Raw genomic sequence first — 27336 nt, 5'->3', positions numbered from 1 at the left:
TATGGGAATGGGAAAGAGGGGGGGGGGGGTTATGGTATATGTATAAGGGTAATGTGGGTTGTATGTGTCTTTGTTGAGGGGTATGACTAATGGTTGTGGCTGGATATGTGAGCTGCAATTTAGGATTTAAATTAATTTTAATTAATAAAATAGTTTGTTGCCCTGAAAGGTAATTGCTGTTTCACCCTTTTGGTGACTTTTAATATGTTTGGGTTTATATGGGGAGACAAGGGTTAATCCCTCCAACTATGAATGGAAGATTGGCTAGGTAACAAAGGCTCCCTTTTAATTGGATAGTTTATTGCACTAGCAGTGTGAGTTTTAGAGATAGTGTGGAACTTAATGTACTGGCTATGGAACTGAGTGACACGGGGGACATGCTTGTCCCTGTAGTCCGTCTAACAGCATGGCCGCCGCTAGCACCCCTAGGAGTCTGGGTAGTGTAGTTTTGGATGGACACACGGAGGCTGTTCCTCTCTGCCCACCTGACTCCAAACAATATGGCCGCCGCTAGTACTCTGGGGATTCTGGGTAGTGTAGTTTTACAAGGATGCGGATGAGATAAGGAATAGGACCCAAAATTTAGCACAGAAAGGGGTCGGGGAGACACGTGGAATGCGTATGGGCAGTTAACGCACCCGAGTAAGCCGGAAAAGCGGTGTATTTAGGTGTTTAGAGAGATATGACCTCGGCACTATGGAGGATGTAGGCTACTCCAGTCGGCCAATAGAAGGAACTGCTGAATAGATTGGCAGTTGTGGCGGCGAATAAGAAAAGCCTTAATCATTGGTCATGTGATGAAGGGGGAATGTACATAATAGCGTCTTGCAGCTCTGAATGGCCAAGCCCCTGATGAGTCATTAGACGAAACTAGTTGGGCGGAGCCTGAGGAGCTGACAAGACGCTGGAGGATCCTGTGATTGTTTTATATGCGCAGATTTTATTGGAACTTTTGTAAGTGCACTACTACTTTTATACTATTAAATTTAAATGGAATTATGCTATGGTCGACTGTTTTTTGAGCCCTAGGAGAATATTCACTGAGCTCTGGAGCTAAAGTGTCAGGAATACGCTGTTTTGCCGGTCTGTTGCGGGTTGGCCCGTTTATCTGGTGAGCGCCCTGTGTATCTGTGGTGGAGGCACGCTGGGTGTCACTTTTGGATGCGGGGTGCACTGGTGACATTACATTGTTCAAAACGGTATCACACTATTGCTGCTTTGTATCTATTTTTACTTATGTTCGGATCCGAGAGGAGGCTGGTGAGATATCCACAGAAAGCTGGCTGGCAAGGCCAAAAGCGCTGACTGCCGATCTGAGAGGATTGGCTGAATGATCTGGTGAGCGTATAGATTATTACTCTAAGAGGATCTGGACATTTATTGTTTAAGTGAAGCACACTGGAGGAAAAATGAACTGATGAACTTTTATGAACTATATTTTGTCATATATAAGGGAAGAGTTCCCTACATATGTTGTGAATTGTATTTGTGTATAGAAAGCTGTTGAGCGCTATGCGTTTTTTCCAAAATTTATGATTTAGGTGTAACACACTTATTTGCAGATAGCGATCCAGTCATCTGAGTAGGGAAGTAGGCTGTTTGGATTACCAGTGAGGAGCGCATGGTTAATATTTTTATTTTTAATCAGGTCCTCTTATGTCTATACTACGTTACATCTAGACTACCTATGTACAGCATACCAGAGGCGTAGGGCCTGTGGTCGCAACGGTCGCCACGGCGACCGGGCCCGGCACCTGAAGAGGCGGGGGAGGGGCCCGGGGGGCCCATGTAGTGCCGACCGTGCACGCTATTTCGAGGGGGGTGCCGGAGCCGCGGGGAGGGCAGCCCGACCTCTCCCTCCCTTCCTCTCCCCAAGGCCCCCCCCCCCTTCAGATGCAGAGTGCGCGGCGCACAGAAGCGCTGTAGGCAGAACTCACCTCCGTCCCTGTGTTCCAAGCGCCACTGATCTCCTCCCGCTGTATAGATGCTGATACACACTGCTTCCGGCTAAACAGGAAGCAGTGTGTAACAACATCTATACAGCGGGAGGAGATCAGCGGCGCTTGGAACGCAGGGACGGAGGTGAGTTCTGCCTACAGCGCTTCCGTGCGCCGCGCACTCTGCATCTGAAGGGGGGGGGGGCCCAGGGAGAGGAAGGGAGGGGTCGGGCTGCCCTCCCCGCAGCTGCGGCTCCCCCCTTCATTATGGGGGGGGGCACCTACCTACCTACCTACCCACCCTATGCTGTGGGGCAGCTACCCACCTAACCTATCCTGGGGGGGCAGCTACCTAATCTAACCTATCCTGGGGGGCAGCTACCTAATCTAACCTATCCTGGGGGGGCAGCTACCTAACCTATCCTGGGGGGGCAGCTACCTACCTAACCTATCCTGGGGGGGCAGCTACCTAACCTATCCTGGGGGGGCAGCTACCTACCTAACCTATCCTGGGGGGGCAGCTACTTACCTAACCTATCCTGGGGGGCAGCTACCTACCTAACCTATCCTGGGGGGGCAGCTACCTACCTAACCTATCCTGGGGGACAGCTACCTACCTAATCTATCCTGGGGGGGGGGGGCAGCTACCCACCTAACCTATCCTGGGGGGCAGCTACCCACCTAACCTATCCTGGGGGGCAGCTACCCACCTAACCTATCCTGGGGGGGCAGCTACCTACCTAACCTATCCTGGGGGGCAGCTACCTAATCTAACCTATCCTGGGGGGCAGCTACCTAATCTAACCTATCCTGGGGGGCAGCTACCTAACCTATCCTGGGGGGCAGCTACCTACTCTAACCTATCCTGGGGGGCAGCTACCTACTCTAACCTATCCTGGGGGCAGCTACCTAATCTAACCTATCCTGGGGGAAAGCTACCTAATCTATCCTGGGGGGCAGCTACCTAACCTAACCTATACTGGGGGGCACCTACCTCATCTAACCTATACTAGGGGGCAGCTACCTAATCTAACCTATACTGGGGGGCACCTACCTATCTAACCTGGGGGCACTTACTTGTCTAACCTGTATTCGGGGCACCTAGCTAGCCTATACAGGTGGCAACTATACTGGCTACCTATATTGGAGGCACCTACCTAACTAACCTATACTGGGGGCACCTACCTATCTAACCTATGCTGGGGGCAACTATTCTGGCTACCTATATTAGAGGCACCCACCTAGCTAACCTGTACTGAGGGCACCTGTCTAACTTATCTAACTTATACCGCGGTCACCTGCCTATCTAACCTATACTGGGGGCAACTATACTGGCTACCTATGCTGGAGGCACCTACCTGGCTAACCTATACCGGGGGCAACTATACTGGCTTACCTATGCCTGGCTACCTATACTGGGGGGACCTATAGTTGGCTATAGGGATTCGGATATGTGTGTGCGTCGGGTGTTGCCGGGGGAGGGGGGCTGATGTTGCCGTGGGGGGGCCACATCCAGATTCCGCATCGGGGCCCAGAGGTTTGTAGCTACACCACTGCAGCATACATTATATCAGATTACATAAATAAAGGAAAGTAATTAGGGTTCCAGTCAGTAGATAGAGAGCGTGAAAGAACGAGTGCCCTCCGTTGGCAAATCCTGAACCTTAATACTGACCAGGAAAGAGTTAACTGTGTCATCATCTGAACCATCTATGATTGGTTCAGATCCCTTGTGATGTCCTGATACACACCTACTCAATTAATATTCTATGAGCCCCCTTGTCCCAGTTGCAGGACTGTTATGTTTTGTAAATATGGCCTATGTTGATTGTTCCCGTAGTCCATTTGTCTGGGGCAGTGTAGGCCTGTGGCCTTCCTTCAGGAACATGTTCTCAGTATCTGCTTGTATCATCTGCTTCAAGCAGACACTGAGATGCTTCTGCTTGCATCACGAGAAACTCTATTTAACCTCCTTAGCGGTAACCCCGTGTGTGACACGGGGTAAGCCGCCGGAGGGTGCCGCTCAGGCCCTGCTGGGCCGATTTACATAATTTTTTTTTGCTGGACGCAGCTAGCACTTTGCTAGCTGCGCCAGCACCCCGATCGCCGCCGCCGCGCGCCCGATCGCCGCTATCCGGTGCGGCACGCGCCCCCCCCCCAGACCCCGAGCGCTGCCTGGCCAATCAGTGCCAGGCAGCGCCGAGGGGTGGATCGGGACTCCCAATGACGTCCCGACGTCGCTGACGTCGGTGACGTCATCCCGCCCCGTCGCCATGGCGACGGGGGAAGCCCTCCAGGAAATCCCGTTCTTTGAACGGGATTTCCTGATCGGAGATCGCCGAAGGCGATCGAAGAGGGCGGGGGGATGCCGCTGAGCAGCGGCTATCATGTAGCGAGCCCTCGGCTCGCTACATGATTAAAAAAAAAAAAAATTAAAAAAAACTGTTGCGCTTCCCCCTGGCGGTATTTTTCATACCGCCAAGGGGGTTAAAGGTATACTCTGCGAACAAGCCTTTTACCTAAACCTCAGTCCAAATAACTGAGGCCTACTTAAATTATAACAAAAAGGTTCTCTAAACGAGCTATTAACCTAATCATCTGAATCAACTAATTAACTCTAAACACCTGCAAAAGATTTCTGAGGCTTTTAAAAACTCCCAGCTTGGTTCATTACTCAAAACCGCAATCATGGGTAAGACTGCCGACCTGACTGCTGTCCAGAAGGCCATCATTGACACCCTCAAGCAAGAGGGTAAGACACAGAAAGACATTTCTGAACGAATAGGCTGTTCCCAGAGTGCTGTATCAAGGCACCTCAGTGGGAAGTCTGTGGGAAGGAAAAAGTGTGGCAGAAAACGCTGCACAACGAGAAGAGGTGACCGGACCCTGAGGAAGATTGTGGAGAAGGACCGATTCCAGACCTTAGGGGACCTGCGGAAGCAGTGGACTAAGTCTGGAGTAGAAACATCCAGAGCCACCGTGTATAGGCATGTGCAGGAAATGGGCTACAAGTGCCGCATTCCCCAGGTCAAGCCACTTTTGAACCAGAAACAGCGGCAGAAGCGCCTGACCTGGGCTACAGAGAAGCAGCACTGGACTGTTGCTCAGTGGTCCAAAGTACTTTTTTCGGATGAAAGCAACTTTTACATGTCATTCGGAAATCAAGGTGCCAGAGTCTGGAGGAAGACAGGGGAGAGGGAAATGCCACAGTCCAGTGTCAAGTACCCACAGTCAGTGATGGTCTGGTGTGCCATGTCAGCTGCTGTTGTTGGTCCACTGTGTTTTATCAAGGGCAGGGTCAATGCAGCTAGCTATCAGGAGATTTTGGAGCACTTCATGCTTCCATCTGCTGAAAAGCTTTATGGAGATGAAGATTTCATTTTTCAGCACGACCTGGCACCTGCTCACAGTGCCAAAACCACTGGTAAATGGTTTACTGACCATGGTATTACTGTGCTTAATTGGTCTGCCAACTCTCCTGACCTGAACCCCGTAGAGAATCTGTGGGATATTGTGAAGAGAAAGTTGAGAGACGCAAGACCCAACACTCCGAATGAGCTTAAGGCCGCTATCGAAGCATCCTGAGCCTCCATAACACTTGAGCAGTGCCACAGGCTGATTGCCTCCATGCCACGCCGCATTGAAGCAGTAATTTCTGCAAAAGGATTCCCTACCAAATATTGAGTGCATAACTGAACGTAATTATTTGAAGGTTGAATTTTTTGTTTTAAAAACACTTTTCTGTTATTGGTTGGATGAAATATGCTAATTTTTTGAGATAGGAAATTTGGGTTTTCATGAGCTGTATGCCAAAATCATCAATATTAAAACAATAAAAAGCTTGAACTACTTCAAATACAGAGATGATCGCAGCTCTAGACAAAGGATCAAAATTAATGTAAGGCTGCACAGAGGATATGGGATGGTGTTCCTAGACCCATACAAAGAAACAAACAAATAATAAAAAAGAGACACTCTTGCGCCTACGCTCGTGATAGCTAAGATCAATTTAATAAAATAATATAAATGGTAGGGATATTGTGCACAAATAACACACGCCCATATAGTACATCAGCAACACCAGACCAAAATTTTAGGGTCCCTGGTTCCAATTTGGCCCGTTTTGATCACTGGAAAACGGCCGTAACCCAGTACCCAATCAGTAACTTAGTTGCACAATGAGACTAGATGGGCCTCAGAAATGAGAGCAGTCTATAGCAGCACAATCAAGAATTGACACCTTAGAAACAAGCATTAAAAAACACACATAGTTTCAACCATACACACAACTAATCCTCAGTGAACTAATGTTCATGTGAACTAATGGTGACGTCTCACCACGAAACTACAATGGCATGCCAATTGCATTCAAAGTTAAAACATGAAGCAACAATAAAAGTTCTTCTTTAGAAAAAGCGTCCTTGGTGGAATAAAAATAGCAGCCTGAATGGAATAAAAAATATATTAACAGTAATGTCTCCTCAAGAGCTGGCAATGTCGAATACTCACGCTACCACAGCGTGTTTCTCCAAGCGGCAAGTCTGTTGGTCTGTTCCGGCCAGAGTGGGGAGGAGGAGGGCTGAACTCCGGTGTATGGCTCTATCCTGTACGGCTGCGGCCGCTAGCCTTGAACAGGAGAGTCCGGGATGTTAGATGTTGCTGCAGGAAGGTTCACCCCGTGAACCGGAACTGGTTGCTTGTGACGTCACACACAATTTGCACCAATCACGCCAACGCGTTTCGAAAGGATACGCCTTCCTTCGTCAGGGCTAAGTGATTGGTGCACAGTTTGTCCTTATATCCTCCCTCAACTCTGCCCCTCTCTCGGCCGTTCATAGAATTTGATCCTCATTCATTGAAAGCAAAGAGTTCTATATCTTGATTTAAGCCCGCTGGGGCTAGTGAATTCAAAGTAAAGATCCAGTAGGATTCACGCCTGGACATCATTTTTGAGAAGGACCTGTATAACAAGATGCAGAATATGCATCAGCACTATACATAAACCTGTGTAAAATAAGTCACACTGCATAACTTTTGAATCTAGAACACTAATTACCTGCAAAGAATAACCTTATCCAGCAGTACCCTGTAGTGTACACCATACAATCCACTCCCCTAACCTCATGTTACATAGTGCTCACACAGAGAGTCAGCATCTGCTCTGACCATACACTTCGGCCCAGTGCACACCAAAAACCTCTAGCAGATCTGCAAAACGCTAGAGGTTTTTGAAGCAGATTTCAGAGCGATTCTAGGCATGTTTAGAGAAGTTTTCTAAGCATGCCTAGAGTTTTTTGGAGCGTTTTTGTGTAGCAGATTACAGTAAAAGCTGTTACTGAACAGCTTCTGTAACAAAATCGCCTGGAAAACCGCTCTAATTTAGTGTTTTTCAGAGCTGTTTTCCACTTCACTATACTTTAACATTGAGGCAGAAACACCTCAGAAATCTAAAAAATGCTGCAGCCCCTGTGTTTGCATTAGTGGAAAAAATGAGCCGCTCTGGTGTGCAGTGTGCACCATCCCATTCACTTTCATTAGCCAAGCGCTTTTTCCCCTGCAAGCATTTTAAAAAATGCTCCAGAACCACTCTGGTATGCACCAGCCCTAACATACTGTAGTTTAGTTAGCTAGTATGAGTCAGGAGGAAACAGCTGAATTGAATTGCTCTTATTTTAGGTAAATTACTGAACTTCTACCACACCTGTGAAATTCTTGATGAATTAGCCAAAAATAGGTCTAAAATAATGAATGCAGTACTTTCCCAACTTATTTTTATTTTATCGAACAGCCTTTGATAAATGGAAGCCAATGTTGTCATGGTGAGGGGTACACAGCAGATCCTCAGAGCAGCAGGGACGCAGCTCTCTCTCTAGCCTTTCGCTGTCTACAGCAGTAGCAGCGACATCCTTGCGGGACAGACAGGAGGAAGCATGTAACTGGTAGAACCAAAGCTCCTCCTTGTGGACAGCAGTAAAATTACTTTTCCCTGTAAGTCAGAATCAGAATCTTTATTTCGCCAAGCACGACTGGGTCGTGCCTGAAATTGGGCTTGGCACATACATGGCTTCAAGTACAGGATAGGATACACAGAAAAACATCAAAGAACACCATTGCACATGCAGAGAAAAAACATACATTTGCAAATACACATCGGTTTACAAAAGCTGAGGGGAAGAAGCTGTTCCTGTGTCTTGAGGTCCTGGTGGAGATGGACCGATACCTCTGGCCCAAAGGGAGTAGACTGAAGAAGCGGTGACCTGGGTGTGAGGGGTTGTTGGCAATCCTCAATGGTCTAGAGTGCAGCCTGGAGTGGTAGAGGAGGTCCAGAGTTGGAAGTGGTTTCCCGATGATCCTCCATGCTAATCTGATGACCCTCTGTAATTTGTGTCTGTTGCTGGCAGAGAAGCCGGCAACCCAGACCAGGATGGAAGAGCAGAGGACAGTAGTAGTGGAATAGAAGCACATCAGAAGTTTTTGGGCCATACCGAACTTCTTCAGTTGGCAGAGGAAGAATAGCTTCTACTGTGCTTTTCTCTGTGTGCAGGCCATGTTGGTCTTCCATCTCAGGTCCTTGGAGATGGTTGTTCCCAGAAGGCCATTGATACAGATTTGAGGTGTGGTGGAGGCGTGCTTCCTAAAATCGACAATAATCTCGACAGGTTTTGCGGTGTTTAGGACCAGCCCGTTCTTCCAACACCAGTGGCAGATTCTCTCGACCTGGTGGCAGTATGCCTGCTCATCGTTTTTGGTGATGAGGCTGACTATGGTGGTGTCGTCAGCAAATTGAATTACTTTGATAGAGTCCGCCGTGGATCTGCAGTTGTTTGTATATACGGCGAAACAGAAACAGCAACAGGACACATACTTGTGGGGCCACAGTTTTGGTGATCCTAGGTTGTGAGGAGATAGCGCCTAGCTTGACGACCTGGGATCTGTTTGTGAGGAAGTCCTTGATCCACATGCATAGGGTAGGGCGGACCCCGAGCACAGCAAGGTTCTCCTGAAGTATTTTGGGGCTGATGGTGTGAATGTGAACCTCCAGACTAAAAATCGACTCAGCAGTACTGAAAAGGCTTGGTGTTTCTTTAACAGTTTCACAGCATCAGAACTTTGTTTCTCTTATACAAGCCTCATTTTTAGCTGCACAGAAGAAAACTGCCGGGGCATTTTTTCCCTGATGCTGTGCAAAGCATGATGGGATTTCTGATGTTGTTGTTCTTGTACTGCTGTTTTGGTGCAATTTTTTTACATTTTGAATTTGACATTTGCAACCTAGCGCATGCAGCTGGGAGGTGTTATCAGGACACAGGACAGTTGGAACTGTGTCTTATGCTCCCTGTCACCTCCTTTCAACCAAAAAGATGGCTGCCCCATGACAAAGATGGCAGCCCCCATGAATCACAAACATTTGCCTGTTCTTTTAAAACAGGGTAGGCAAAAAATTATATTACCTATCTATTCTAATGAACATAACTAATGTAACTTAATGACAGTATGTTTGTTTAGGCTGAAGTTCCCCTTTTAAACGCTGAGCTGAAGTCTAGTAGGAGGATCCTGGCATATGAGTCCGAACTATTCAGGTGCTCGTTGATGAGCTCGAGGCAGATATTAATGGCGTCATCAGTGGATCTGTTTGCTCTGTACGCAAACTGGTGCGGGTTCAGCATGGCTTCTGTGGAAGGCTTGAGAAGGGGAAGCACCATGCTTTCAAAAGTTTTCATGACGGGCGTAAGCGCCACGGGCCTGAAGTTGTTGAGTTTGAAGGCTCCTTACTTTTTGAGGACAGAGATGAAGATGGAAGAAAGAATGGGAGCAAGCTGCTGAGCGCAAGTTTTCAGGCAGGCTGTTGACACTCTGTCGGAGCCTGAGGCTTTCCTAGAATTAAGCCTTAACGGGTGATGCATTACATCGGCCTTGTTCACTGATGGAGGTAGGGAGTTTGGGCTCGGGACATGTAAGGCAGGTGGCTGTGGGGGTCCTGCAGGTGCCGCCTGGTTCTCGAATCTGCAGTAAAAGTCACTGAGCTTCTTGGCAAGCTCAGAGCTGGGTGTTGCATGCTGAGGGGGTGGGCTTATAGTTGATGGCTGCTTTCAGCCCTTTCCAAACAGCTCGAGAATCATTCGAAGAGAGGTTCTGCTTCAGCTTTTCCGCATAGCTCTTCTTGGCAGCCCTCAGTTTTATGTTCAGGTTGTTTCTTGCCTCCCTGGTGTTCTTTCTTCTTCCATTCAGCTGCACCGCGCATCACCGGCTCCCTAGGGCCTAACAGTTATGTCCTTCTGCCTGTGCCTTCTTCTACTTGCAGGTCTGCGCCCAGGGTCGCCCTGCCCGCACGGCCCAAGAAACCGCCCTGCCTCCCGGTTGCCGGACTTACATGTGGATTATTTCATTCTACATAATTGACAAAATTCAAGCAAGATTGCTGTGAATGAAAATAAATACATACCCAGGTCCTGTTTAATGTACTACTAATGATATAAAGTTAAATGAACACTACTTTCTATGCCATAAAGAATTACCATTTAGATAATTATATCTAACTGGCCTATTATATATAAACCATGTATGCCGCCTGGATGTGATCCTCGCGTCTAGGCGGCTGCTATGCTGCAGATGCGCCCGCCCGCTCCCCCCCGTCAGGGCTGGCCCGCTAATGAGGCGGGGTGAAACTTTTGCCTCAGGCGGCACTTCTAGGGGGCGGCAACCGCCGGTGCGGGGGGGAGGAGGCAGACGCCGAGCTGGAGGGGTAGCGGGCAGAAAGGGGATATTGGGCCTAGCGGTGGGGAGGGGGGTCGGACCCCCCCTCCCTCGCCTGGGTCACCCGATCTGTGCTCCACCTCCAGCTTTAAATGGTTACATAGCAGCCGATAGTAAGATGGACGGGCAGGGATCACTAACCTCTTCCGGTTCCAGCGTGCACTCCACTGATGTCACTTCCTGAAACGCCGCCCACTGTACTGTAAGTGGACGGCGATGCAGGAAGTGACGTCAGTGGAGCGCACGCTGGAACCGGAAGAGGTGAGCGATCCCCGCCCGTCCCTCTTACTATCGGCTGCTATGTAACCATTTAATGCTGGAGGTGGAGCGCAGATCGGGGGACCCAGGCGAGGGAGGGGAGGGTCTGACCCCCCTCCCCGCCGCTAGGCCCAATACCCCCCTTCTGCCTACTGCCCCTCCAGCTCGGAGGCCCCCGGCAATTTTTTCTAAGTTTGCCTCAGGCGGCAAAAAGTCTAGGGCCGGCCCTGGCCCCCGTGCCTCCCCCCGGTAGCCCAGAGATCAATGAACGGGAACATGGTTCCACTGCCTCCTCTAATTACCAAGTTTTGGCTTTTAAGCTCCTTTAAAAACCCTTTTATCCTTTTGGCGCCTCTGTTCTCTCTTATATAATATTGTATCCACGCTTGGTGGAGGGTTGCGACCCTTTCTACTATCTACAGAGAGCAACTTCTTATTCCTGAGTGGGTCAGGATAATCTCCCCACCTGCCTTTACAGTGGTTGCCTATTGGTGACCCATGTTTGTGAGTATAGCAACTATTACTCTTTATCATTACCCCCTTTGTCAATACATACTACACTATTGGGGCTCTTGGTGTTCCACTGTTTATCTCGTTTGCATGTATTATTTTAAAGCTATAATGGCTGAAAACTGAGAAATAATGATTTTTTTCCATATTTTTCTTAATATTCTTGTGAAAATGCATTTAGAAAAAAATAATTCTTAGCAAAATGTACCACCCAAAGAAAGCCTAATTGGTGGCGGAACAAACAAGATATAGATCAATTCATTGTGATAATAATTAGTGATAAAGTTAAATGAACTAGATGGCGCTGCTTGACGTGATTCTAATATTATTTCGCAATCCTCCCACCTGCAGCTACCTTATTCCAGTGATGGGCCCCCTAACCCACTGGCAAATTCAAGCACGGTAATTTCAAAAGTAAAGGAGCGCCGGTGATTATATTCTCATAATTTTATTTTTCCAAGTATGTTCAAATTGCATTTAAGAAAAGTTCATCTAAAACAATATGGATTCCTCAACCCCTATCTCACATACAGACCACACATCACATGCACACATGGGAGTTATGCGGTGCTCTGAAAAAAAGGGGGGGGGGAAGATAAAATGAAAAAATTGTATAAAAAAGTGTGCATGCACATATATTGCCAAGTTCTATATTGATCCTGTGAATAAAAACCGTTTACAGAGACCACTGTCACTTTTTCCAAAGGGATACAGACAACCTGTGCATATAAAAAGGAACAAACAGCTGATCAGCTTAGGACAAGGCAGTCGTTGTCACCCAAGATTATGAGCGTCAGTTTTTCAATGTTGCTCCATATTACCTACTCCTTCCGGGTGGTGGTGCAGTCTATCGTGCTGGCCTTACGCCTCCGCCGATATGCGGAATGTAGCCAAGACGGCGCCTCCGCCGGGACCAGCGCAGTGCCTCGCAGTCAGGCAATGTTCCTCCGTGAGTTCTTCCGGGTGTGACGTCACTCACCCGACTCCTTACAGTTCACGCAATAGCTCGGATCAGCTTACACTGGAATCCTTCTCGCAGAGGAAGGGAGTGTACAAGCTATGCGTCCCACTTTGGTTTTCCAGGGCACTGTATAGTGCAAGTGCATTAAATACTTAGCGATAGTCCCAAATTCCAACCTAGGTACCATGAAAGTCTTTGGGGCGCCCCTCCAGACCTCAGATTGACATGTTTCAACAAATCCACTTGTCTTCATCAGAATCAGTACCTAAGTTGTCAATGGTAAACGCCATCTTTAAATATTCTATATGCTCCTCCTCTTCCTGCCTCATCCATTATTCATTGTACTGGATTGATCTGTTCTATTCCACATATATATGTATCTCTCCAAGCCAGAAAATCACTTTAAGATATACAGAAAGTATGTTATAAAAGGTATATAAAAAGTATATAAAATATATATATAAAAAATATATATACACATATGTGCCATAGGATGGAGATCCCAGAATTTAAAGAGACACCCATCCATCCACATACATATATATACTTCGGAGATCCAATCAACTTCTTTATTCTCACATGTATATCTCCTCAAAAACAGAGCACCACTACTCCCAGTTGGCACCGCATTACTCCCCATATACATCATACTACCTCGTACCACAACTCATGCATCCCATCTCGTCATAAAAACCCAAAAATCTCCATTTCCTCATTTAGTCCCCTTGGGGCCAGGGTCTCAAGATTAAAAATCCATCCATCAGGAGCGAAAGCAAATGGATTTTTAATCTTGAGACCCTGGCCCCAAGGGGACTAAATGAGGAAATGGAGATTTTTGGGTTGGGTTTTGGGTTATGTGGATGGATGGGTGTCTCTTTAAATTCTGGGATCTCCATCCTATGGCACATACTGTATGTATATATATATATATATATATATATATATATATATATATATATATATATATATTTTATATACTTTTTATATACCTTTTATAACATACTTTCTGTATATCTTAAAGTGATTTTCTGGCTTGGAGAGATACATATATATGTGGAATAGTAGAATGACCGGCACCATCCAATATATTAGCTCTTTTATTGCATTAATCCGTCTGTTACAGCCATAAATGCGACGTTTCGGAGAATGTCTCCTTTATCAAGCAAGCTGTGTACAAATAAAGCATACATCCATATTCTACAATTATTTATACTCACATATAGGCTGCTCAGCCAATCCTGGACAGTAACACTGCTGTCCAATTGCCATGGTCCGTATACCTAACGGACCTGATGGGGAACTTCCCAGCTGGCCACCTATTGGTCGCTGTCTCCTTCTCCCCCCACCCACCCCTCCACGCCATCGCCGCTATGACTAGCCCGCCCACCGCCACCTACGCTGGCATCACTCCCGCAGTCTCACCTCGCTCCGCCTCCGGCGGACCTGACAGGGAACTGCGGCGAGTGACGTGAGAGGGCGGTCGGCCGTAGGCCAGCCACTCCCCCTCAGCCATGCGTGTGGACGGGCGTACGCGGAAGTCAGGCGGACGTTGTTAACGCCGCCCTCTAATCCCGCAGACGTCCGTTCTGATGTAACCATGGAAACAGTGAACAGGCCAGTCACAGCGGAAAAAGAGTCCCTCCATCACATATAAACAGATGAATACTGATAGCTAATATGCAGCGGGGATTTGGCATATAAGGGCATCTTAATGGCAAAACTTCTTTACAAAATAATACAAAATTATAAAAAGAAAATAAATGAGATAAATAAAATAATGAAAATAATAATAAAGAAAATAAAAATAAAATGAAAATAAAAATAATAATAAAATAAAATTAAAAAATAGAAATAAAAAACAAAAATAAATAATAAATAATAAAAGATAAATAAAGAAATGCCACAGGTATTAATTCTTAGCAAGCTATAAGCTCCTGTAATGATGTACTGTATATGGAGACCATTGGAGTCAGCATCACATCAGAGAAACGGAGTCAAGTCTAGTTCTCTATTTAATCCTCTAGGTTCCATAGAATCTAATTTTTTTATCCAATAAGCTTCTCTATATAGAAGTTTCTTAGCTCGATTCCCTCCTCTCCTAAGTGGAGGTATCTGCTCTAATATCATAAATCTTAGCTGACTGACAGAATGAGAAGCTTGTACAAAATGATTTGGAACCGACTGTTCTACTAATTTTTCTCGAATGGCGTGTTTATGAGAAGAGAGTCTGACTTTCATTTTTTATTTTTTGTGTGGTCTGACCGACGCAGATGTTCCTGAATCTACTTAAGAGCATGACAGTGGTGGAGGGGGACTGCCTCTTGGTTACTATGGATGTTGAGAGCCTCTACACCTCCATCCCACATGATGGGGGTGTAGAGGCTGTCAAGTATATGCTGGAGACAGCTTCGGATTTTGATGTTGAACAAGTGAAGTTCATATGTGATATGTTGGATGTGATTCTGAGATACAATTATTTTCGATTTGAAGAAGATTATTTTATGCAGGTTAGGGGAACGGCGATGGGGTCGAACGTGGCCCCAACCTATGCGAATATTTACATGGGTGTATATGAGGATATGTTCATATACACCAATCAAACGTTTAGATTACATGCCAGACAATGGCTTCGATATATTGATGACATATTCTGCATTTGGGCGGGGCCACGTTCGACCCTAGATACTTTTGTGTCCGAGATTATGTCAAATAACAGAGATATCAGGTTCACAGTGCATACTTCAGAGGTACAGATACCATTTTTGGATGTTATGGTTATTAGAGATGGTGATGTGTTGAGGACTGACCTCTACACTAAGCCGACGGATGTGAACTCCCTTTTGCATTTTGGGAGTTTTCACCCATTGGCGACTAAGAGGTCAATTCCTATGAGTCAGTTTAAACGAGTGCAGACGATTGTTTCTAGTCAGACACAGAGAGATATCAGAATTGACGAGATGAAAAACAAGTTTTTGAGGAGGGGCTATCCAGGAGAAATAGTTGAAGGGGCAAGAATAAGACTGAGTGGGGATCTAGGGAGCAGGCACCGCAGGAGAACACTTGATAGGATACCATTTGTGTCTAAATTTAATATAGAGAGTGATAATATTGCCAAGATTATTAAGAGGCACTGGCATCTTCTGTCCGACAGTTTTCCTCAGATTAATGAATTTAAGAATGTTCCCATTTTTTCGTATAAAAAAGCACCATCATTGAAAGACAAATTAGTACATGCTGACATTGGCAGAAGTGGTACTGATCGACGTGGATTGACCCGCACGGGCACTTTTCCATGCCTTAATTGTGTACACTGCAGCTCAGTGATCAAAGGGGATGAGATCAGACACCCCTACAGGGGCACAAAGTTTAAGATTAAGGGATGTCACACTTGTGACTCCATGTTTGTAGTTTACGCTTTGAAGTGCCCGTGTGGCTTGATCTACGTCGGTCAGACCACACAAAAAATGAAAGTCAGACTCTCTTCTCATAAACACGCCATTCGAGAAAAATTAGTAGAACAGTCGGTTCCAAATCATTTTGTACAAGCTTCTCATTCTGTCAGTCAGCTAAGATTTATGATATTAGAGCAGATACCTCCACTTAGGAGAGGAGGGAATCGAGCTAAGAAACTTCTATATAGAGAAGCTTATTGGATAAAAAAATTAGATTCTATGGAACCTAGAGGATTAAATAGAGAACTAGACTTGACTCCGTTTCTCTGATGTGATGCTGACTCCAATGGTCTCCATATACAGTACATCATTACAGGAGCTTATAGCTTGCTAAGAATTAATACCTGTGGCATTTCTTTATTTATCTTTTATTATTTATTATTTATTTTTTATTTTTGTTTTTTATTTCTATTTTTTAATTTTATTTTATTATTATTTTTATTTTCATTTTATTTTTATTTTCTTTATTATTATTTTCATTATTTTATTTATCTCATTTATTTTCTTTTTATAATTTTGTATTATTTTGTAAAGAAGTTTTGCCATTAAGATGCCCTTATATGCCAAATCCCCGCTGCATATTAGCTATCAGTATTCATCTGTTTATATGTGATGGAGGGACACTTTTTCCGCTGTGACTGGCCTGTTCACTGTTTCCATGGTTACATCAGAACGGACGTCTGCGGGATTAGAGGGCGGCGTTAACAACGTCTGCCTGACTTCCGCGTACGCCCGTCCACACGCATGGCTGAGGGGGAGTGGCTGGCCTACGGCCGACCGCCCTCTCACGTCACTCGCCGCAGTTCCCTGTCAGGTCCGCCGGAGGCGGAGCGAGGTGAGACTGCGGGAGTGATGCCAGCGTAGGTGGCGGTGGGCGGGCTAGTCATAGCGGCGATGGCGTGGAGGGGTGGGTGGGGGGAGAAGGAGACAGCGACCAATAGGTGGCCAGCTGGGAAGTTCCCCATCAGGTCCGTTAGGTATACGGACCATGGCAATTGGACAGCAGTGTTACTGTCCAGGATTGGCTGAGCAGCCTATATGTGAGTATAAATAATTGTAGAATATGGATGTATGCTTTATTTGTACACAGCTTGCTTGATAAAGGAGACATTCTCCGAAACGTCGCATTTATGGCTGTAACAGACGGATTAATGCAATAAAAGAGCTAATATATTGGATGGTGCCGGTCATTCTTCTTTACAAGCTGATACATCTGCAGTGCTGGCAGATAGACCGTGGCACATCCGACAGGAAGCAGTGAGGAGTGCTACACAACTTCTACATATATATGTGGAATAGAACAGATCAATCCAGTACAATGAATAATGGATGAGGCAGGAAGAGGAGGAGCATATAGAATATTTAAAGATGGCGTTTACCATTGACAACTTAGGTACTGATTCTGATGAAGACAAGTGGATTTGTCGAAACATGTCAATCTGAGGTCTGGAGGGGCGCCCCAAAGACTTTCATGGTACCTAGGTTGGAATTTGGGACTATCGCTAAGTATTTAATGCACTTGCACTATACAGTGCCCTGGAAAACCAAAGTGGAATGCATAGCTTGTACACTCCCTTCCTCTGCGAGAAGGATTGCAGTGTAAGCCGATCTGAGCTATCGCGAGAACTGTAAGGAGTCGGGTGAGTGACGTCACACCCGGAAGAACTCACGGAGGAACATTGCCTGACTGCGAGGCACTGCGCTGGTCCCGGCGGACGCGCCGTCTTGGCTACATTCCGCATATCGGCGGAGGCGTGAGGCCAGCACGATAGACTGCACCACCACCCGGAAGGAGTAGGTAATATGGAGCAACATTGAAAAACTGACGCTCATAATCTTGGGTGACAACGACTGCCTTGTCCTAAGCTGATCAGCTGTTTGTTCCTTTTTATATGCACAGGTTGTCTGTATCCCTTTGGAAAAGTGACAGTGGTCTCTGTAATCGGTTTTTATTCACAGGATCAATATAGAACTTGGCAATATATGTGCATGCACACTTTTTTATACAATTTTTTTCATTTTATCTCCCCCCCCCCCCCTTTTTTTCAGAGCACCGCATAACTCCCATGTGTGCATGTGATGTGTGGTCTGTATGTGAGATAGGGGTTGAGGAATCCATATTGTTTTAGATGAACTTTTCTTAAATGCAATTTGAATATACTTGGAAAGATAAAATTATGACAATTAGTGATAAAGCTATTAGCTAATGAATGGGAGGTGAAAATTGCTCTGTTGCATCAGATGAAAAATCCCCGCGGGCTGAAATGGTTAAGCAGGGTTGCTTTGATACAATTTCTTATTTGCCACTTTAAAAGACTATACATAGTCCAAGATAACTAATGGCATTCTTGTAAAATGTTACACAACGATATACTCCGTACTTTCAGTATAACTCACCCTCGGAAACTCCCCATTGCAGTCAAGCGTTGTGGCGCATTTGGGGCACTCTCTATCTCCAGTGCAGAGAGACCTGTGGCACTCAGCTACAAGTGCGTCTCTGAGGAAGCCGCATATACGGCGAATCGCGATAGCGGAGGTAAGGCTACACAGGGGAGGGTTTCCCCACGGGACTGTTACACTTACTACACTTTAACTGTGGCAATCTCATTACTCCACTACCTCATACTCTATTTCCTGCACTGCATTTTGTTTTGGATTGTTTCTCCTATTGGAGTCTGCCTACATCTACTACTTTGCTTGTGGCACTTCCAATACTATATTACCTCATTCTTAGTCTCCTGCACTGCACTTTGGGACTGTTTCTCCTCTTGGAGTCAGTTTGTTGGCATCTACAATTGCACTTTTAGATACTGTTTCTTGTGTTTTATTCACTCCTTGCCATTTCACTTCTGTGTTAATTTGTTACACTGTTTATATTACTTTGGTTGATGCTGTTTGTACAGTTGTTTTTGTCTATTATTATGCACTTTATGTCACTATTTGATTAATTTTAATTATCCCCTCCGGGGACACCCCCCCCCCCCTTCCCCCGGGTTGTCTTTACAATATTGAGGACATTGGATTATTCATATGCCTTTCCTCCTGAACTTTTTGATTTCAATTGTTTTTAATTGATTGGTCAATAAAGATGAATTTACTTTGTGCACACAAATTGTCTGGCACGGTGCTTATGAGCTATCCTTGACTTGGTCATTTCTTTGTGTTACCTATACCATTCTGCACAGACTAACTACACATTAGGCACTATTTTGGTATTTTGATTATTGTATTCAGTGTATTGCTATTGGTTACTGGTTTTTGATGGTGCTGACCCATTCTTTTGTGTTTGATACATTGTGATAGGGAGAAAATTTAAATAATGTAATAACCGAGACAAATGGGCAAATAAAATACATAGGTTTTAAATATGGTAGCATGTATTATTTTTAAGCTATAATGGCCGAAAAACTGAGAAATAATGCATTTTTTTCCATATTTTTCTTAATATTCCTGTGAAAATGCATTTAGAAAAAAATAATTCTTAGCAAAATGTACCACCCAAAGAAAGCCTAATTGGTGGCGGAAAAAACAAGATTAATGTGATTATTAGTGATAAAGTTATTAGCGAATGAATGGGGGGTGAAATTTGCTCTGTTACATAAGGTGAAAAATCCCCGCGGGCTAAAATGGTTAAGCAGGGTTGCTTTGATACAATTTCTTTTTTTCCACTTTAACCACTTGAGGACCGTGGGCTTTACCCCCCTTAAGGACCAGACCCTTTTTTTCCATTCAGACCACTGCAGCTTTCACGGTTTATTGCTCGCTCATACAACCTACCACCTAAATGAATTTTGGCTCCTTTTCTTGTCACTAATAAAGCTTTCTTTTGGTGCTATTTGATTGCTGCTACGATTTTTACTTTTTATTATATTCAGAAAAAAAGACATGAATTTTGTCAAAAAAATGATTTTTTTAACTTTCTGTGCTGACATTTTTCAAATAAAGTAAAATTTCTGTATACATGCAGCACCAAAAATGTGGACAAACATGTTTTTAATTAAAAAAAAAAACATTCAGCCTATATTGATTGGTTTGGGTAAAAGTTATAGCGTTTACAAACTATGGTGCAAAAAGTGATTTTTCCCATTTTGAAGCATCTATGACTTTTCTGACCACCTGTCATGTTTCATGAGGGGCTAGAATTCCAGGATAGTATAAATACACCCCAAATGACCCCATTTTGGAAAGAAGACATCCCAAAGTATTCACTGAGAGGCATGGTGAGTTCATAGAAGATTTTATTTTTTGTCACAAGTTAGCGGAAAATGACACTTTGTGACAAAAAAGAAAAAAAAAAGTTTCCATTTCTGCTAACTTGCGACAAAAAAAAAAAGAAATCTGCCACGGACTCACTATGCTCCTCTCTGAATACCTTGAAGTGTCTACTTTCCAAAATGGGGTAATTTGTGGGGTGTGTTTACTGTCCTGGCATTTTGGGGGGTGCCTAATTGTAAGCACCCCTGTAAAGCCTAAAGGTGCTCATTGGACTTTGGGCCCCTTAGCGCAGTTAGGCTACAAAAAAGTGCCACACGTGGTATTGTCGTACTCAGGAGAAGTAGTATAATGTGTTTCGGGGTGTATTTTTACACATACCCATGCTGGGTGGGAGAAATATATCTTTAATTGAAAATTGTCCATTTACAGAGATATTTCTCCCACTCAGCATGGGTATGTGTAAAAATACACCACAAAACACATTATACTACTTCTCCTGAGTACGGCAATATGACATGTGTGACACTTTTTTTCAGCCCAGGTGCGCTAAGGGGCCCAACATCCTATTCACAGGTCATTTTGAGGCATTTCTTTTCTAGACTACTCCTCACAGTTTAGGGCCCCTAAAATGCCAGGGCAGTATAGGAACCCCACAAGTGACCCCATTTTAGAAATAAGACACCCCAAGGTATTCCGTTAGGTGTATGGCAAGTTCATAGAAGATTTTATTTTTTGTCACAAGTTAGTGAAAAATGACACTTTGTGAAAAAAAAAAACAATAAAAATCAATTTCCGCTAACTTTTGACAAAAAATAAAATCTTCTATGAACTCGTCATACACCTAACAGAATACCTTGGGGTGTCTTTTTTCTAAAATGGGGTCACTTGTGGGGTTCCTATACCGCCCTGGCATTTTACAGGCCCAAAACCGTGAGTAGTCTGGAAACCAAATGTCTCAAAATGACTGTTCAGGGGTATAAGCATCTGCAAATTTTGATGACAGGTGGTCTATGAGGGGGCGAATTTTGTGGAACCGGTCATAAGCAGGGTGGCCTTTTAGATGACAGGTTGTATTGGGCCTGATCTGATGGATAGGAGTGCTAGGGGGGGGGTGACAGGAGGTGATTGATGGGTGTCTCAGGGGGTGGTTAGAGGGGAAAATAGATGCAATCAATGCACTGGGGAGGTGATCGTAAGGGGGTCTGAGGGGGATCTGAGGGTTTGGCCGAGTGATTAGGGCCTGATTTGATGGGTAGGTGTGCTAGGGGGTGACAGGAGGTGATTGTTGGGTGTCTCAAGGTGTGATTAGAGGGGGGAATAGATGCAAGCAATGCACTGGCGAGGTGATCAGGGCTGGGGTCTGAGGGCGTTCTGAGGGTGTGGGCGGGTGATTGAGTGCCCTAGGGGCAGATAGGGGTCTGATCTGATAGGTAGCAGTGACAGGGGGTGATTGATGGCTAATTAGTGGGTGTTTAGGGTAGAGAACAGATGTAAACACTGCACTTGGGAGGTGATGTGACGCCGGATCTGCGGGCGATCTATTGGTGTGGGTGGGTGATCAGATTGCCCACAAGGGGCAGGTTAGGGGCTGATTGATGGGTGGCAGTGACAGGGGGTGATTGATGGGTGGCAGGGACAGGGGGTGATTGATGGGTGATTGACAGGTAATTGACAGGTGATCAGTGGGTTATTACAGGGAAGAACAGATGTAAATATTGCACTGGCGAATTGATAAGGGGGGGTCTGAGGGCAATCTGAGCGTGTAGGCGGGTGATTGGGTGCCCGCAAGGGGCAGATTAGGGTCTGATCTGATGGGTAACAGTGACAGGTGGTGATAGGGGGTGATTGATGGGTGATTGATGGGTAATTAGTGGGTGTTTAGGGTAAAGAACAGATGTAAACACTGCACTTGGGAGGTGATCTGACGTCGGATCTGCGGGCGATCTATTGGTGTGGGTGGGTGATCAGATTGCCCGCAAGGGGCAGGTTAGGGGCTGATTGATGGGTGGCAGTGACAGGGGGTGATTGATGGGTGATTGATGGGTGATTGACAGGTGATTGACAGGTGATCAGGGGGATAGGTACATACAGTACACAGGGGGGAGGGGGTCTGGGGGGGTCTGGGGAGAATCTGAGGGGTGGGGGGTGATCAGGAGGGAGCAGGGGGCAGTTTAGGGCATAAAAAAATAGCGTTTACAGATAGTGACAGGGAGTGATTGATGGGTGATTAGGGGGGTGATTGGGTGCAAACAGTGGTCTGGGGGGTGGGCAGAGGGGGGGTCTGAGGGGTGCTGTGGGCGATCAGGGGGCGGGGGGGGGGGAATCAGTGTGCTTGGGTGCAGACTAGGGTGGCTGCAGCCTGCCCTGGTGGTCCCTCGGACACTGGGACCACCAGGGCAGGAGGCAGCCTGTATAATACACTTTGTATACATTACAAAGTGTATTTGTAGAACTCTTATGCTAAACATGGGAAGGTCAGCTGTTCGTGCTGATCAGCTGACGCCAGGGCAAGTGTCCATTGGTTGATCATTCAGGGGCGGAGCTGGAGAGCACTGCTCCATATATATAGTGGCTGCTGGCCAGTCTCAAGTTGTCTGCCGTTGCGTTCACTACGTGGAAGCACTCAGACCTTTGTCAGATCTCACAGTGTGTTTGAACCAGGTGCCCCTGGGAATTCACACTGAGCCAGAAACTTTGTGTTATTATTCTGTTTATGCTTAGACTAGTTCCAGGGTGTAGAGACCACGGACCTCACACTCAGATTAGGGAACTGTATTGTCATCTGTGTTATACTCCAGACTAGTTCCAGGGTGCTGAGACCACGGACCTCACACTCAGATTAGGGAACTGTATTGTCATCTGTGTTATACTCCAGACTAGTTCCAGGGTGCCGAGACCACGGACCTCGCACCAAAGACTAGGGAACTTGTATATTTCACTCTGTTATACTTCAGACTAGTTCCGGGGTATAGAGACCAAGGACCTCACACCCAGACTAGGCATTGTTTGATATCTGCTATGACTTATTGCTTTCCTGACTACTCCTCTGTCATCTTATTCGGTACCTCGCATATCTGATCCTCTGTTGCCAAACCCTGCTTGCCTTGGATACCGAATCAGTTTTCTGTCTATGTACTTTATCTGACCGTGTGTTGCCGACCTGGCTTGCCCGACCTCGAGAGCTATCGCGCTGTCTAGAGATAGTCTCCAGCTCAGATAGTGACATCACCATTCAGGTGTCGCTCACACGCTGGTCCTTCCCATCTCCACCCTGACTCCACCCCTTGGAGAGTCTCAGGCTGCTGGAAGGTTCTTGTGTCCTCTAAAGCAGTACTCCAGGCTGCTTCTGATCACCTGCTCAGCAGGTACATGTCTCAAAGTTTTACGGTTACACCAAACACTCACATACCTTAGGTGTCCAGAGGTTAGCAATATATCTGTATTATCGGTGATTCTGCAGATCATCAATAATCAGGTATATATCTGCATTCTTGGTGATACTGCAGATCACCAATAATCAGATTCTCTCTGCATGCTGACACCAATCGTTACAGTATTATACACTTTGTATGCGGCGATCCGGATGCTAGTAACCCGCCGGCGCTTCCGAACGGCCGGCGGGTTACAGCGCGAGGTGGGCGGAGCCAGTCCCCGGCGGAGGATCACATCACGAATGACGCGATCGCTCCGCCCATGCCCATACAAGGACCGCCGCCTCTGTGCATGCGGCGATCCTTGCGGGATCCACTTGCCGGCCGCCTCTGTGCAGTGGGCGGTCGGCAAGTGGTTAAAAGACTATACATAGTCCAAGATAACTCATGGCATCAGCATCAAAAAAGAAAAACAGTTGAATCAGGCACTGCAGTAATAGCTGTTTTAATGGTGTTTCTGATTGTGAATAAAATCACCATTGTTATATCAAAAAATTGTGACATTCAAAAAGGTAGGTACAAAACATCATCATCTGTAGAAAAATCGTCATGTGCAAACATCTTGTGTATTCAAACAGTTGCAAGAGGAGGATGTCTTACCATATCAAAGGTGGCGGTGGTGGGTGCAGGGCAAAAACGGTAGCCTAACAGCCGTTTCGCACGGCGGTGCTTCTTCCGAGGCTGATCCACTTTTTGAATGTCACAATTTTTTGATATAACAAAGGTGATTTTATTCACAATCAGAAACACCATTAAAACAGCTATTACTGCAGTGCCTGATTCAACTGTTTTTCTTTTTTGATGCTGATCCTATGTGTATGTTTCGCTTTTAGTCATGAGCACGCAGTATCTGTTACAATATCAAGGTGGCTTTTAGAACATCCATCCCTTTTCCCAGTAACACGGCTAGAGACTCTGTAGTGCCGGCAACCCCTCACTCTTTGATAACTCATGGCATTCTTGTAAAATGTTACATAACGATATCCTTCGTACTTTCAGTATAACTCTCGGAAACTCCCCATTGCAGTCGAGCGTTGTGGCGCTTTTGGGGCACTCTGTATCTCCAATACAGAGAGACCTGTGGCACTCAGCTACAAGAGGGTGAGGCTATTCAACAGAAGTCAAGGCACAAGGAGTCTCGAGGAGGAGTTATACAAGCATCACACAATGCCCTCTGTTGGCTAGCATCAGGGCTAACCAGCGTGACACGGTGTCTACTGTTGACTACCATCAGGGGTATCCAGCCTCACACAGTGCCCTCTGTTGGCTGGCATCAGGGGTATCCAGTGTCACACGATGCCTTCTGTTGGCTAGCATCCATGTTATACAGCGTCACATGATGCCCTCTGTTGGGTAGCATCAGCAGTATTCAACATCACAAGGTGCCCTCTGTTGGCTAGCATCATGGGTAGCAACAGAGTTTTCCAGCGTCACACGGTGCCCTCTGTTGGCTAACATCAGGGGTATCCAGCCTCACACAGTGCCCTTTGTTAACTAGCATCAGGGGTATCCAGCGTCACAGTGTGCCTTCTGTTGGCTAGCATCACGCTTATCCAGCATCACACGGTGCACTTTGTTGGGTAGCAACAGGGGTATCCAGTGTCACATGGTACCCTCTGTTGGCTAGCATCAGGGGTATCCAGCATTGCACTGTCAACTCTGTTGGATAGCATCAGGGGTATACAGTGCCACACGGTGCCCTCTGTTGGATAGCATCATGGGTATCCAGCGTTGCACTGTCAACTCTGTTGGATAGCATCAGGGGTATCCAGCACCACACGGTGCCCTCTGTTGGATAGCATCAGAGGTATTCAGCGTCACACGGTCAACTCTGTTGGATAGCATCAGGGGTATCCAGTATTGCACTGTAAACTCTGTTGGATAGCATCAGGGGTGTCCAGTGTCACACTGTGCCTTCTGTTGACTAGCATTAGGGCTATCCAGCATCAAATGGTGCCCTCTTTTGGGTAGCATCAGTGGTATCCAGTGTCACACGGTGCCCTCTGTTGGCTAGCATAAGGAGTATCCAGGATCACATGGTGCCCTCTGCTGGCTAGCATCAGGGGTATCCAACATCACACAGTGCCCTGTGTTGGATAGCATCAGGGTATCCAGAGTTGCATGGTCAACTCTGTTGGATAGCATCAGGGGAATCCATCGCCACACGGTGCCTTCTGTTGGCTAGCATCAGGGCTATCCAGCATTACACGGTGCCCTCTTTTGGGTAGCATCAGTGGTATACAGCATCACACGGGACCATCTGTTGGCTAGCAACAGGGGTAAAATCAAGGGTATCCAACATCACACAGTGCCCTCAGTTGGATAGCATCATGGGTATCCAGCGTCGCACTGTCAACTCTATTGGATAGCATCAGGGGTATCCAGCGCCACACGGTGCCCTCTGTTGGATAGCATCAGGGGTATCCAGTGTTGTACAGTCAACTCTGTTGGATAGCATCAGAGGTATTCAGCGTCACACGGTCAACTCTGTTGAATAGCATCAGGGGTATCCAGCATTGCACTGTCAACTCTGTTGGATAGCATCGGGGTATCCAGCGCCACACAGTGCCCTCTGTTGGCTAGCATCAGGAGTATCCAGGAACACATGGTGCCCTTTGTTGGCTAGCATCAAGGGTATTCAGCATCACATGTTGCCCTTTGTTTCTAGCATTAGGGGTATCCAGCGTCACATGGTGTCCTCTGCTGGATAGTATCAGGGGTAGTGTCACAGGTATCCAGCGTCACACGATGCCCTCTGTTGAACAGCATCATGGGTATCTAGCATCACACAGTGCCCTCTGTTGGGAAGCATCAGAGTTATCAAGTGTCACAAGTTGCCCTCTCTTGGATATCATCTCGGGTATTCAGCATCACAAGGTGCCTTCTGTTGGATAGCATCAGGGGTAACCAGCATCATACAGTGCCCTGTGTTGGCTAGCATCAGGGGTATCTAGCGTCACATGGTGCCCTCTGTTGGCTAGCAGCAGGGGTATCCAGCGTCACATGGTGCCCTCTGTTGAATAGCAAAAGGGGTATCCATCATCACACAATGCCCTCTGCTGCATAGTATCAGGGGTATCCAGCACTACACAGTGCCCTCTGTTTTGTAGCTGTAGGTATATCTAGCATGACCCGGTGCCCTTTGTTCAGGGATATCCAGAATCACACGGTGCCTTCTGTTGGGTAGCATAGGGGTATCCAGCGTCACATGGTGCACTCTGTTGGATATCATCAGGGGTATCCAGCATCCCACAGTGCCGTGTTGAAAAGCATCAGAGGTATCCAGGGTCACACAGAGCCCTCTGTTGGATAGCATGAGGAGTATCTAGCGTCAAAGAGTGCCTTGTGTTGGATAGCATCAGGGATAACCAGCATCATACGGTGCCCTCTGTTGGGTAGCATTAGTGGTATTCAGTGTCACATGGTGCTATCTGTTGGCTAGCAACAGGGGTATCCAGCATCACACGGTGCCCTCTGTTGGCTAGCAGCATCAGGGGTAGCATCAGGGGTGTCCAGCAACATACTGTATCTTATGTTGGATAGCAGCAGGGGTATCTAGAAACACACGGTGCCCTCTCCTGGATTGTGTGAAGGGTATTCAGCATCACACAGTGCGCTCTGTTTGGTAGTATTGGGTGTATCTAGCATGACACGGTGCCCTTTGTTCAGGGGTATCTAGCATCACATGGTGCCCACTCTTTGGATAGAATCAGGGGTATCTAGTGTCACACAGTGCCCTCTGTTGTAAAGCTTCAGAGGTACCCATCGTCACACGGTGCCCTCTGTTGGATAGTATCAGGGGTATTTAGCGTCATACT

This window comes from Hyperolius riggenbachi, chromosome 4 (assembly GCF_040937935.1).
Source record: "Hyperolius riggenbachi isolate aHypRig1 chromosome 4, aHypRig1.pri, whole genome shotgun sequence".
Taxonomy (NCBI): Eukaryota; Metazoa; Chordata; class Amphibia; order Anura; family Hyperoliidae; genus Hyperolius; species Hyperolius riggenbachi.
This window is presented reverse-complemented; position numbering follows the sequence as displayed.